The sequence below is a fragment of the Drosophila albomicans genome, chromosome 2L, assembly GCF_009650485.2.
Source record: "Drosophila albomicans strain 15112-1751.03 chromosome 2L, ASM965048v2, whole genome shotgun sequence".
NCBI lineage: Eukaryota > Metazoa > Arthropoda > Insecta > Diptera > Drosophilidae > Drosophila > Drosophila albomicans.
In genome coordinates, this window is record NC_047628.2 from 24,713,887 (window position 1) to 24,727,012 (window position 13,126).

At 36.0% G+C, this 13,126-nt stretch overlaps 1 protein-coding gene across 2 annotated transcripts in view; it reads left to right on the forward strand.

The window, feature by feature from the left end:
* Positions 1–220: 220 nt before the first annotated feature.
* LOC117564987 (platelet binding protein GspB) overlaps positions 221–13,126 on the forward strand; it is a 77,577-nt gene continuing 64,671 nt past the window's right edge. For both annotated transcript variants that reach the window (XM_034243931.2, XM_052001970.1), the window contains exon 1: positions 221–708. The gene's annotated coding sequence lies outside the window, so the exon portion shown is untranslated. The remainder of the gene's footprint in view (positions 709–13,126) is intronic.

Below are 13,126 nucleotides of genomic sequence, written 5' to 3' on the forward strand. Positions count from 1 at the left end.
AACATAACCACTTCTCTTTGCTTACACTCTTAAACGCGTCGCTCTTAAGCAAAACTCCACAAATTCATTCATTCAAACGACAAACGAACCACTTTACGAAGTGCATTGAGCACACGAGCCGAACACGAGCACGAGCGCGAGCCCCAAAACAACAAAAACAGCAGCAGAAGAAGCAAAAAGCAGCGAGCGCAGCAGAGATTGTTGGAGACGAAGCGATGATCGGCCGTCAGTTATTTTTCCAACGCTCTCGAGTGCGGGTCGTTTAACGATTTGTGGTTGCCAGATAGCGAGAGAGAGGCAAAGCTTTTTTTGCCGAAGCTTTCTATACAAGTTGTCTGCCGAGTGCCAAACAAACAATAATAATAATAAACGTAATTTAAACAATTAATCAAAACGCGGCGATCAATGAAACTTATACAAAACCAAACAACAACAACAAGCAGCAACAAGTGCCAGTGAATTATTGTACTTAATTTTTATGTACAAATTGTGAGTGTGTATGTGTGCTTTTCTAATACATATACAATAAGTATTTGTAACACGCGCATGTGTTGGTGTATTTCTGTATTGTGCATTTGCGTGAGTGTGTGTGTGAGCACGCGGCTTTATCAATTGCTCCACATAAAAATTCATTGAAGTGTTTGACAGCAACGAAAACAGCGACGGCAGCAGAAGCAGCAGCAGCAGCGACGGCGACAGCTTAAAACGGTAATTAATACAAACATACTTTTGATTTGGCAATAAACAAATGATTCAGCAATTGTTGCGCTTGTCACCAGCAGCCGCCGCAACAACTGTAAATTGTAAAAACACTTGCAGCCGGAGCAGACGCGACGTTGCGTTCGGCTTCGACTTCAACTTCGGCGTCGCGTCGCGTTGCGGTGACAAAGCTTTTGCCACAGCGGCGCAATCAACATCCAACGCATGTTTGCAATTAGTCTGCGTTATTATTTGTTGCTATCGATGGCGGCGTGGCGACGTCGACGTCGAAGTCGAAGTCGACGCTATTACAAAGTAGCACGCGCATAGACATGAAAAAATTAAAATGCCTTTGCGCGTGCTCTCTCGTTCCCCCGCAGACGCAGTGCACTTTTGCCCGGCGTATGCCATCTCTCTGTCTCTCTCTCGCAGTGTCGCCGCTTAAGTGTGACTGCCAGTCGTGATGTGTGTGTGTGTTTGTTACGTTACGTGTTTGCCTTTACGCCTTTTACATACCCTTCACATTATTATTATTATTATTTGCCATTTTGTCGCTTTCATTAATTGGCCTGTGTAAAAACGGCTGCGACGACGGCGGCGACGGCGACTTCGGCTACCTGACACGGCAAAGCAGCTTTTGTTACCGCTATCAGAAAGCACACTCATACACTCTTACCCTACTGCGTACTCTCGAGTGCCCACTCTCACACTTATACCCCCCATCCATCGCACTCACTCTTTTGCACACACTTGTTGCTGTGTTGCTTGTGTGTTGTTTTTACAATTTTTAAGTGGCGCTCATATCCGGCGCTTGCGTTTGCTTTTGCCTGATAAGCGCACTTCTTGTGCTTTTCTTCTTCCTCCTTCTTGCCATGCTTGTTGTGGTTAGTTACGTCTCTTCAGCCTCTTCTGTTTCTTCTTCTTGTATGTGCGCTACCTGTCTGCATTTTATTTGCACATTTCTTTGCATTCTGCGGCCGCAGCTTCTCGTGAATTTGCTTGTTGTTTTTGCTTTGTTGTTGTGTGATTCAGTTCTCAGAGGGCGCTTAATGCGCAACTGTTTTTGCCAAATTGCACAAGGGTGCGTAAGCGTCTGTGTGAGTGTTCGAGTATTGAGTATGCGCGTGTATGTGTAAGGCTTAGTGTAGCATACAGTGGTTCACTGCTTATTTCAACCACCACCAACCGACAACTTTGAGTTAGTGTACTGGCCAAACTAAAAGAGGTATTAACTTTATTTAAACGCAGGATTTTAGTTTAATGTTTTAACATACAAGATACTTTTTCATTTATCCACTAATTTTTTGTTAACTATATAAAATTATTGAAAAACAAAAAAATGCCAAAAAAAAGTACCACAGCTTATTTCAACCAGCTGAAAATAACTAAATATAAATATGTTAAACTGTGTATTTAGAATTTCGTATGACCTCCTTCTTGGTTATTAGCTCCTTTCAGACAGTTTGGAATAGATTCCACCAATTTTTTTGTGATATAGGGCCTAATTTTGTCCCATTCTTTCACTAAAGCCGTTTTAAGGTTAGATTTGTTGGAAATTGGCCTTTTTCCGATGTTCTGGTCCAAAATGGCCCAACAATTTTTTACAACATTTATGTCAGGTTACTGAGCTGATGGTTTCATGACATGACGACAGTTGCACATTAGCCAATCTTGGCCAATTCCTGCCTTAAGCCTAGGGTCATTGTCTTGGTAGAAGCGGAAATCATCCTTAATGCCCAGTTTATCTGCACTTTGGATCAAATTGACATTCAGTACCTCTAGGTATTGAGTCTAGTCAATGGTCGCGTCAATAAAATTGAGTTTTCCGACTACGGCTGTGGACATACAGGCCCAAACCACGACGCTACCACCGTAATGCGTGACTGTAGGCTTTAAATTTATCTTTTGAAGCCCGGAATTTGGATTCTGACCGACATATGGAGCTCCAACCAAGCCAAAAATGTTGATTTTGGACTCGTCCACAAATATGATTAAGTTCCAAAAGTTTTTATCCTTTCCCACATGCTCCTTGACAAATTTCAAAGGAGCCTTTTGATTCGCGCGCCTTATAAACGGTTTCTTGCGCCTTATACTGTCATTAAAGTTACTTTCCCGCAGTATTCTCGAATTGATTCTGGGTGGCACGCCTTACTCAATTCCTCCTCTATAACACTGGCCAATTTTGGTGGCGAAAATTTTGGATTTTCCCGATTTTCCGGACAATATAACACGCGTCGGTCTCATTAAAAAATGCATTGGGTACATTTTTGCCCTTCTCATGCACTATACATTCCCGAAAAAAACAATGAAATGATTATTTGCACAGTCGAAACACTCAGATGCAGCAATTCATAAATTTTTGGACGGGAAAATCCATTCTTTAAAGGAGCTATGACGTCATTTTCCTTCTCAATTGTGGTTCACGGACCCATTTTGTAAAATACGCGTGTATTTCGAGATCTAAAGCTTAAAATGTCGAAAATCGAACTTCTATATATTGAAAATACTATACACAAAGCAATAGATCCATAAAGACCAGTTATTTTCCTAGGAAACTGATCTTCGCACAGCTGCAAAGTTGCTGGTTGAAATAAGCTGTGGTACTTTTTTTTGGCATTTTTTTGTTTTTCAATAATTTTATATAGTAAACAAAAAATTAGAGGATAAATGAAAAAGTATCTTGTATATTAAAACATTAAACTAAAATCCTGCGTTTAAATAAAGTTAATACCTCTTTTAGTTTGGCCAGTACACTAACTCAAAGTTGTCGGTTGGTGGTGGTTGAAATAAGCTGTGAACCACTGTATGTGTGCTTGAGTTTGTTATTTGATTTTGTTGCGCTGTGCGTGACAGGCTGGCAACGCCTGCAGGACGAAAGCTCTTAAATATACTAAAAGTTCTACGCGCTTTGAATATACATAAGTAAGAAAAGAAGAATGACAAAGTATGAAAGCTCTTTTATTATGCTTAAATATCTAGTACACAGAAAAATATTATAATCTCTAATTTTTAATCACAATTAAAGCTATTTTTATTTTATTTCGATCTCTTTTGAAGGCTCACAGTTTTTTAGAACTTTTATAATGAAGAAATGTATTTATTTCTTGTGATAAATTTAATTTATATTATTTCTATTTTCTTCAAATTTCACGCTCAACTTTGAACTATTCTGCTAGCGTGAAACACTTTCTCTTAAATCTGCAGAGATTTTAAAGATTAGTATCTCGAATATATATAGTTGGCCTGTGTCCATTCATAAATATCGCCATGTTAATCCAAAACAAAGCTCGACTCACAACATTTAGCCAGACGAACAAAAGCCGAATTAATATAAATATTTATAATTGGAATCAAAATTATGCACACATTAACACGTTTTGGCTATAAACCCTAAAAGTCTCTAAACAAAAAAAAATTATTTAAACCTTTTAAGACACACGGCCCATAACACATTTGCAATATATAAAGATGTATTTATATATAAATATTAAAAAGGTGTGGGCAGCACTTGACAGACTACAAAATACTCTATAAAAGTATAGGGAATTCTCTTATTTTTCCCTAAACATTTTCTATAAATAGCGTCAAGCATCATCTGTGATTTGATTCTTTTTGACAGATTTAGATTGATTTAGGCATGGCGAGAAGTTTATTTATGCTGGTCGCATTAATATGCGTGATATTTACATAATATTCTATAAATTTGATTATGCTAAACATCGCTAGATTAATGAAAACAAACAAGCCAAGAGCAGAGCCCTACGATCTGAATTTGAATAGACCTCTAGGCCTATTGAGATACTGAGATACTTATGTCTGCGTCGGAATATTTGCAGAGCATTTAGCTGAATATAAATTTAGTGTAAATAATGGCAGCGATCTTTTGACCTAATGGATCCGATGCGTGTAACCTCTTGTTGTGACGTCAATGCGCTTGATTGTGATTAGCATACTTGTAATCATGTGACAGACATCACTTTGAACTTTGTTGAAGAAAACTTAAAGAAATAAAAATATTCCACTGCGGCCTTGATATGAATTGAACTGAATGTTAACCTTCTCTCGCAGACTGATTCCGATTTGGATTCAGATTTTTTTTTGGAAAGTGGATCAACAAGTTCGGGTCAACGGGTTTTAGAATTTGAATGCTTCAAAGATAATCTCTGCATAAAAGCAACAAAAACCTAGCTTAAATTGAATTTTCAAGATATTTCTCATTTAAATGTTAATCAAAATGTATTATATTTGTGTTTTTTTTTTTTATTTTTGCAGTGCATTTATCGTGTCACTTCATTTGTCTATTCTCCAAATATCAAACATTTTGCTTATTGTTGTGACAGGTTAAACGAGTATTTATTTGCTTTTTCGTCGCTTATTTGCATTTATTTATTTGATTTGAAGTTGATTTTAAATTCAGAAATGGTGCGAAATTTTCAATAATTCAACTTCATGACCTTTTTTTCGCAAAACTTCCGCCGGCAGCAGTTTTTGTCAATGGAAAAATCCATGAAATGAAATTAAGGTTGTCAGCATAAAGTCGACGTCGTCTCCTTGTTGATGATGATATCTGATATTCCTTATCAAGTACAATAATAATAATAATATACTATAATATTACCTCTTGGTCACTTGATAAGTTCCCCCAAGAAAGAGAGAGAGAGAGGGAAATATATACGTAGTAGAATAATATAAATGCTAATAATAACAAATTCAACAATTTCCTGCCCCTTTTGGCAGCGCTCTGAAAGAAGTCACAGTGTGCCTCACATTTTGCCGTTTCATGTCATTAGCGGTCTCTAAAGCAAATATTTGACGAAGACAAACGAACGTACACAAAACTTCATCATAACTCGTTTCCCCCTCTGAGATGATGTTGGTTGAGTCAAGGGCAGAGCGGGGGTGTTATCTTCTCTCTCTCTCTCTATAGAGATGATGTGAAGATCTTGCGCGCACTCTTGTTAAAGATGAGACAACGAAGAAGACGCAGAGACTTTACTTCAACTGAAATATCGCGATCTTTTTCATTTTTCTTTGCGCTGACTGCGACATTTTTGTCACTTGAACTGCGACTTCAACTGCGACTTCAACTGCGACTTGCGACTGCGATCCTCCCTGAACTCAACTGAAACTGAAATCTGATGCTTTATGTACTCGCACTTCGCACTGACAGCAATTTTTTTTTGTTGATGTTTTGTTATGCTCTTCCCCTTCGCATTTTATTTACTGCGACAAACTGACCAAAGAAATCACAGTCACAGTTTGTTTGATCACTCTTCGTAATTGACCAACGATCGCCCCATCGATCGATGTATCGCTGGCAAAACGGATTCACTCGTTATAACTAACGATCCGATCCGATACGATTCGAGTATGTTTTTGCTGTTGCTGTTGCGTTGATCTTGCATTTGTCATGCTCTTATAATTTGATCCGTTGACAGTTTTTCAACAACAGATCAAAGATCGTTCGGTTAACCGTTGATTTTTTCGGGTTTTGCTTTTTAATACCTCGTCGCAGCATGATTTACGAGGGCATGCTGTACCTTTGGCAAATGTTTGAAAAGGGCCAAGGTTAAGTAGATAAAACTTATACCATGACATACCAAATATACTAAAAAATTGTATGAAATTTAAATATATTTTTCTATAAATTCATATTCATTATTATAGAACTTATAAAGTACTTTAGTATTATTTTCGAACTTTGAAGAGCTTATTGACTTTTCAGGGTATTTCTAAGTCAAGTACTCTCATTGAGAAGATTCTTTAGCATTGTTTTTTTGTGTGTTTATTAACTCTGCGCTCTGTTCGGTTGGGGGTTAATCATTGGCGCTGACCGCAGCGACGAATTTTTGCCCATGCACTGTAAAAAATACTATTTAATATGTGTTTATTATGGTAAAAAGAAAGTTTTTTTTTTATAAAATGCGAATTAAGAAATATTTCTCATTTAAAATTGATTCTAAAAACAATATAGTATATACTTATTATGATTTCAATTTCATGCACAACTAATTATGTGTGCGTAATTCTCGCAGTGTAGCCGCAATGATTTGCTTTGGTTTCGTTTGAATTGTGCCGCCCGAATGAAATCATAAATCCATAAAGCATCCCACTTTGTCGGTGATTTCTCAAACACGAAAACTATTTCGTACTCTTCGCAACAGTTGTTTGTTGTTGATGATTGTTCAGTGTCAGTTGTGGCCCGAGTTGAGTTCAGTTGAGTTGAGTTGAGCTGCTGCCTAGTTAGCAAGCAGTCTGTTTCCCTGGCGCCCACACTGAATACACTCAGCAAGATCGTAGCACTCGAGTTCAACTTGGCTCAGTTCGGTTCAGTTGTTAATGATTGCAAATGTCGTGATACCGTCGAGTGGGTTGACTCTAGGTGCTGAACTTTAATTAAAGCGCGCAAAAATGTATTTTTTTTTTGCGTTCTTTCTGTTTTTCGCAAAATGTGAACTTTGCAACGAGCAAGATCAGCTAAAATCAGGGTGGGAGATCAAGATATGGCTACAATAGATAATGTAGAATATTGCAGCGAGAGCAAACTGCAATTATGAGTAACAAATTGAGAGATCAGCTCAACTGATTTCTACCAGTGGAATGAAGCTGAAAGCAGCTACAGCTGCGATCAATCAAGATCATGCGCATAGTAGATTCATAGTAGATAATAATGGAAACAAGTATATGATTCTAACATAGATATGTGATGGGAAACTTATGTGAAAGGTGTCTGAATTGCAAATGCATGATCAGTTGAGGCAGATCAGTTGTTTGAAGTAGAATTAAATTGTTTACTTTGAAAATCATTGAAGATCAATATATTCTAACTTAAATTTTATTATACTTACTTTTATATATGTGATTGGAAACTAATTTGAAAAGAGTCTGAATTGCAAATGCATGATCAGTTGAGGCAGATCAGTTATTTGAAGTTAAATTCGTTAGGTTGCCTTGAAGATCATTGAAGATCAATATATTCTAACTTAAATTTTATTATACGTACTTCTAGATATGTGATGGGAAACTAATTTGAAAAGTGTCTGAATTGCGAAGATCAGTTGATGCAAGATCAGGTGAGGCAGATCAGTTATTTGAAGTTAAATTCGTTTGGTTGCTTTGAAGATCATTGAAGATCAATATATTCTATCTTAACTTTAAGAATACGTACTTTAGAAATGAATATCAGTTGAGGTAGATCAGTTTTTCAAAGTGTACAACATATTTTTTGAAGATTAAAATATTCTATATAGCAAATTAAGAAAAATACCTTTGTGACGCAATGCCAATTAGATTAGAGGATCAGTTCCATTATATTCTAAACTAATTTAAATGTACGAAAATACTTTCTTATAGAATTATAGGAATATATTAGAATATAGGATTAGTTCAGTGTGAAGAATATTATATGATTTAATAATTTATTTTAATTTTAATATGTAAGTTCAGTTCATTGCTAAACTTTCTTTGTTGTGGCATTTTATGAATACTTTTGATATCAACTGCTGCTTAATGAAATTTCATGTCGATAAACAAAGAATGCTTGTTGAAAGATCAGCGCTACTTTAATCATTTTCCGTATACTTTATCAGCAATGCGAGTAGACGGAATAAAGCTAAATTAACAAAGTGTAATTGTATGAGCAGTACGGAAATTAAATATTCGAGCTATAGATCATAATTAACTCAAGTTCAACTATAGATAATATTAATCTGAACTTTAAGATCAGTTGAACTTGATGTTAACAAAGGATTAGAGCATCTTTTTGGCTGTGGGAATGTCTGCCAGCGAATCATACGAACGAGTGAGTGTTTTGTGAATGTGAATGTGAATACGAATACGAATACGAATTCGTATGTGAATGTAGTGCAAAATGTCGTTGGGCGCTGTCAGAGCCGTTTGTCAAAAACAAAAAATGCCGTCAGACTGACTAAATGACTGAGTGACTGACTGTCAGTCACCTCCAAGCATCCAAGCGTTGGCGCAGACATCCACACACACACACTCACACACACATAGAAGTGCAAGAGTGTATGTGTGAGTGTGTTTTTTGCGCGCATCTAAAAATAAAACAACACTGAAAAATGCTAATGCCATGCGACCGACCGATCGACATCGACATCGAGTCGACCGATGCCAGACCTCAACCAAACGCCCGTTTGCCCTCACACACACACACACACACGCACACACATACAGACATATGTATGTATGCATAACCCAAAAGTGACAGCGACAAACAGCGTGGAGTTCACTTCATTTAGTTGAACTGAACTCAACCGATCTGAATATAGTACTCTCGAACTTGCATTCGAACTCTCGTTCGCATTCGCATTCGCACTCTTCTCTCATATGTTTACATACTTGTACACTGCGAGAAACTAAACAAAAGCATCGCTTTACCAACGATTAGCCTCTGTTCATTTGATACTTTCGTCTGCATAGCGTGTGTGGTATTTCGTTTCCGTTCCGGGAATTAGAGGAACATTGAAAACGCGCGACATCTGGAAAGGCGAAACTTGCTTAACCTGGAAATTTATTGAACTTTGTCAAGCATTTTCTATACATTGTTTTCTTTATTTATTTTTAATTAGTTTACAGCCTAATTATTATTTTGTCAAGCAATTTCTATTTATTTTGGTTTTTTTTTATTTATTTTAAATTTAGTTTAAAGCTTATTTGTTATTTTGGCAAGCATTTTCTATATTTTGTTTTTATTTATTTTAAGTATAGTTTAATCTGTTATTTTGATAACTATTTTGAAATTTAGTTTAAATCTTCGATTTTCTAATTTTTTTTTTTTGTTATTGTTTTTTAATATTTTATGGACTGTCTATATTTTGTTGGTTTCTATACAGAAGAACAATAATACTTAGTTTTTGCTATGTTTTTTTTTATTACTTTTTTTATTTAGTGTTGATTTTCTATAAAGTTTTTTATATTGTTTGGGATGTCTATATTTTTATTATCATAGTAAATAATAATGCTTCAATCTGATGTTCTTTCTGAAAATTCAAAATTCAATGAAATTTAAATTCTTTTTTTTTTTTGTTATAGTAATGATGCACATGGATTTTGTACACAAAAAATATAGAAAACAATTGTTCTATAGACTAGACCAGTATTATTATATCAACCAAATATAATGATGATAAAGAATTTTCATTTTTTATTAAGAAATTGAATTTTAAAAGTAATATTTTCTGTTCTTATAGACTGAAAGTGATGAAAGTCTATAACACTTTAGCTTTTAGTTGATTCATCATACTTTCAGGTCATCCCTAATTACGACTATTAATTAATTAATAGTCTATAACATTTTAGCCTTCAGTTAATTCATCATACTTTCAAGTCATCTCTAATTTTCTTCAGTGTAGCCTGGCACACGCTGTAACCAAACTGCCGTCTAGGATCTCAGAGTTGAGTTGCGAAAGTTTAGTTGTATTTTTTTGTGTGGTGTGTGTGTTGTTTTTTTTTTTTGTGCTGATGCTGATGCCTGCGATCTGAACTAACTACAACTCAACTCTGTCACAGGCAGCCTCTGACTGCTGCTGCTGCAGCTGTGTTGATGCTGCTGCAACGGGGAGTGGCAAGGTAGCGACGGGGCACAAAAAAAGTTGCAAGTTGCAAGCTCGTTGCTCGTTGCTGCTGCGGCGTGTGGGCAGCGCGTGTTGAGGCTTTGTGCACCAGTTATGCTTGAGGCCTGTCTCTGGGACATGGACCACGACGAAAAAAAACATGGCCAAAGACTCTGCGACAAAGATCGACGACGACGGTGACTGAGTGACTCGCAGTGTTGGATTTGGGTTCTGTCTTTTTTTTGGGTCTGAAAGTGGGCTGCCAAGAGGTCAGGTCGGTGGTCGTTTGCTGGTGGTGGCAACTGTACTCACCGAAGTGACACCTGCATGCGTCTCCAAAATGGAATGCAGGTCAACTTCCATGTTGATGCATTCCTGGCAGTGCTGCAGTGTGAAAGTCAAGAGAGAGAAAAGCAATTATAAAGAAGCTGAGCTGAAGTATATTGCCTCATTTGCATTATTCGATTCCTGTTTTCGCAGCTCTAGTAAACTAATAACCTCTTCAGCAAAAAAGCTTTTTACAGTTTTCTAATATCAAAATATACTTGGACAGACTTTTAAGACTTGACAAACTGACTGGTTATTGATAGCTACAACCGCATTATTATAAAGCTGTCGCAGTTGGCAAAGCAGCTCATTAACATGCTTTAATCTCTTGGATCTCTGCGGAATGATGCAGCTTTTGATAACTGCGCTCGATTCTTTTTAGCTTTAAACTGACAGGTTGCCAATGGCGAACGCTAAATGGACTTCTTCTCTTTCTGTATGTGTGTGTGTGTGTGTGTTGCAGCTTTGGGCTGCTTGCAACATTTTGACGCGTGTTGGCAAACGAGTCAATTGTGTGGCCGTCGAACTGTCTGCAACAAAAAAACAGAAAAATCGAAAAAAAGATGGAAAAAAGAATCGACATCTTAGCATACAACGCGCGTTGCCTGTTGATTTTTATTGTTGCTGTTGTTGCTGAAATTTATTTCGTTTTTTTGCAATATTGAAGATCGTCCCACACACACACACACACACACACAGGCACTCACAGAGAGAGGGAGACAGCGACACACACACACACCTTTTGGTGCCCCTTCAAACTTTGTCTCCCTCTTCGCTGTCTCTTTCTTACGGTCGCGTTGTCAACGTCAAAAAGATGCTGCGCCCTCTCACCTTCTGTGCCTCCACAGCTGCTGCTGCTTCTTCTTCTTCTTCTGCTTCGCAGTCTTCTTCCTCTTCTTCTTCTGCTTGCCTTCTTGTCGCCGTTGTCTTCGTTGTTGTTGTTGTTGTTTGTATTTTTGATTCATTGATGTGCTGCGTGGATGTCGTTCAGAGTGCTGAGCGGGCTACATACATACATAGATACACGGTCGCCGTGTGCGTGTGTGTGTGTGTCTGTCGTAGTATATGCACCTATGGCTACATATTTACCCTGCGCTGTTTTTTAATACCCTGTAGAGAAGAGAATGCCAAAATAAAGGCTTGATAAGTGTGTGACTAAAAATATGGCAGTAAAAGATAATTCTATATATTTTGAACTTATTTTCTTTAAATTCTGAAAATTTCAGAATAATTTAAATAAATCTATTAATATTAAAATTCTGATAAAATCATAGTAGTGAAATGTCAATTCTTTTAATATTCATCTAATTTCATTATGATTATTATTAATTCGTAATATGTTAATATTGCAACTATTAACGCTTATTTTGCAAACTTCTTTATATTTAAATAATTTTATAATTCTAAATAAAATTACATATTTTAGTATTGAACTAATTGACAAAAATTAGAACAGTCCAATGAAATTTCATATTTTTGAAATTATTTTGGAAACTTCTTTAAGTTTTGAAAATTTTATATTTCTAAAATGTAAATTCTATTCATATTCAACTAATTTCCTGATAATTATGAATAATGGAAATTAAATTGGCATAATTTTCGAGCTGTTTGCAGCGTATCTAATAGTCGCCTTAGTCTTTCCTGCAACATGTTTATTTGTGTTTTTTTCTTTCGTCGACATCTTGTCATTTGACTTTTTGGCTTTTGCCTGGCCAAGAGTGCTTAAGTATGTCCGCGCCAAAGTTGTGCCAACACATCAACCGTCTCGACGAAATATATCGAACAAGAATCAACACAACATACTATAGATCATAAAAAATGAATGTTGCTGTTCCTCAAAATGCGAGGTGAATCGTCAAGGAATAAAATTTGTATACTTATAAACAAAATTTTTGACAAATTTTGAATGTGAACTTTAGCTTTGCTAAAATAAAGTATAGAAATCTTTGATGTGTGTTGGAAAATGTTTAAGAACATTTGTGAAATTGCTTTTGGTATATCGGATTAATAAATATTTAAACTATATTGAAGTAGATTATAATTATTTCATTTTATTTCTCATATGTTTATATTTCATAATGTTTATATTTCATATGTTTATATTTCAAAATATGATAAAAGAAAAAAAGAAGTAGTAGATCAATTTAATCTTTTCTAATAAAAAAGAATTAATAAAATGAAGAAATATATGTAATATACATATAGGGAAAAAAGTCTATGAACGGAGCACTGTGCTAAAATTTTCATAAGCTTTAACATTTTATAGGGGATTGCTGGGTTATAAAAGTATTTCATATGTATTATGAAGTTGCCATCTTAACTGCAGGAAATATAAATAAACTAAAGGTAGATTTAAAAATATTTTGTAAGCCAACTCACTTTTCTTTTTTTGTGTTGAACTTTGTAATTCGCGCATGCAAAAATATATATCGAGTTGAACTGAACCCGAGGGCATTCTCTTCTTATAAGTACGATCAGACGTAGCACATGTCGCATTTGTTGTTGTTTTGCGTTGTTGTTGCGCT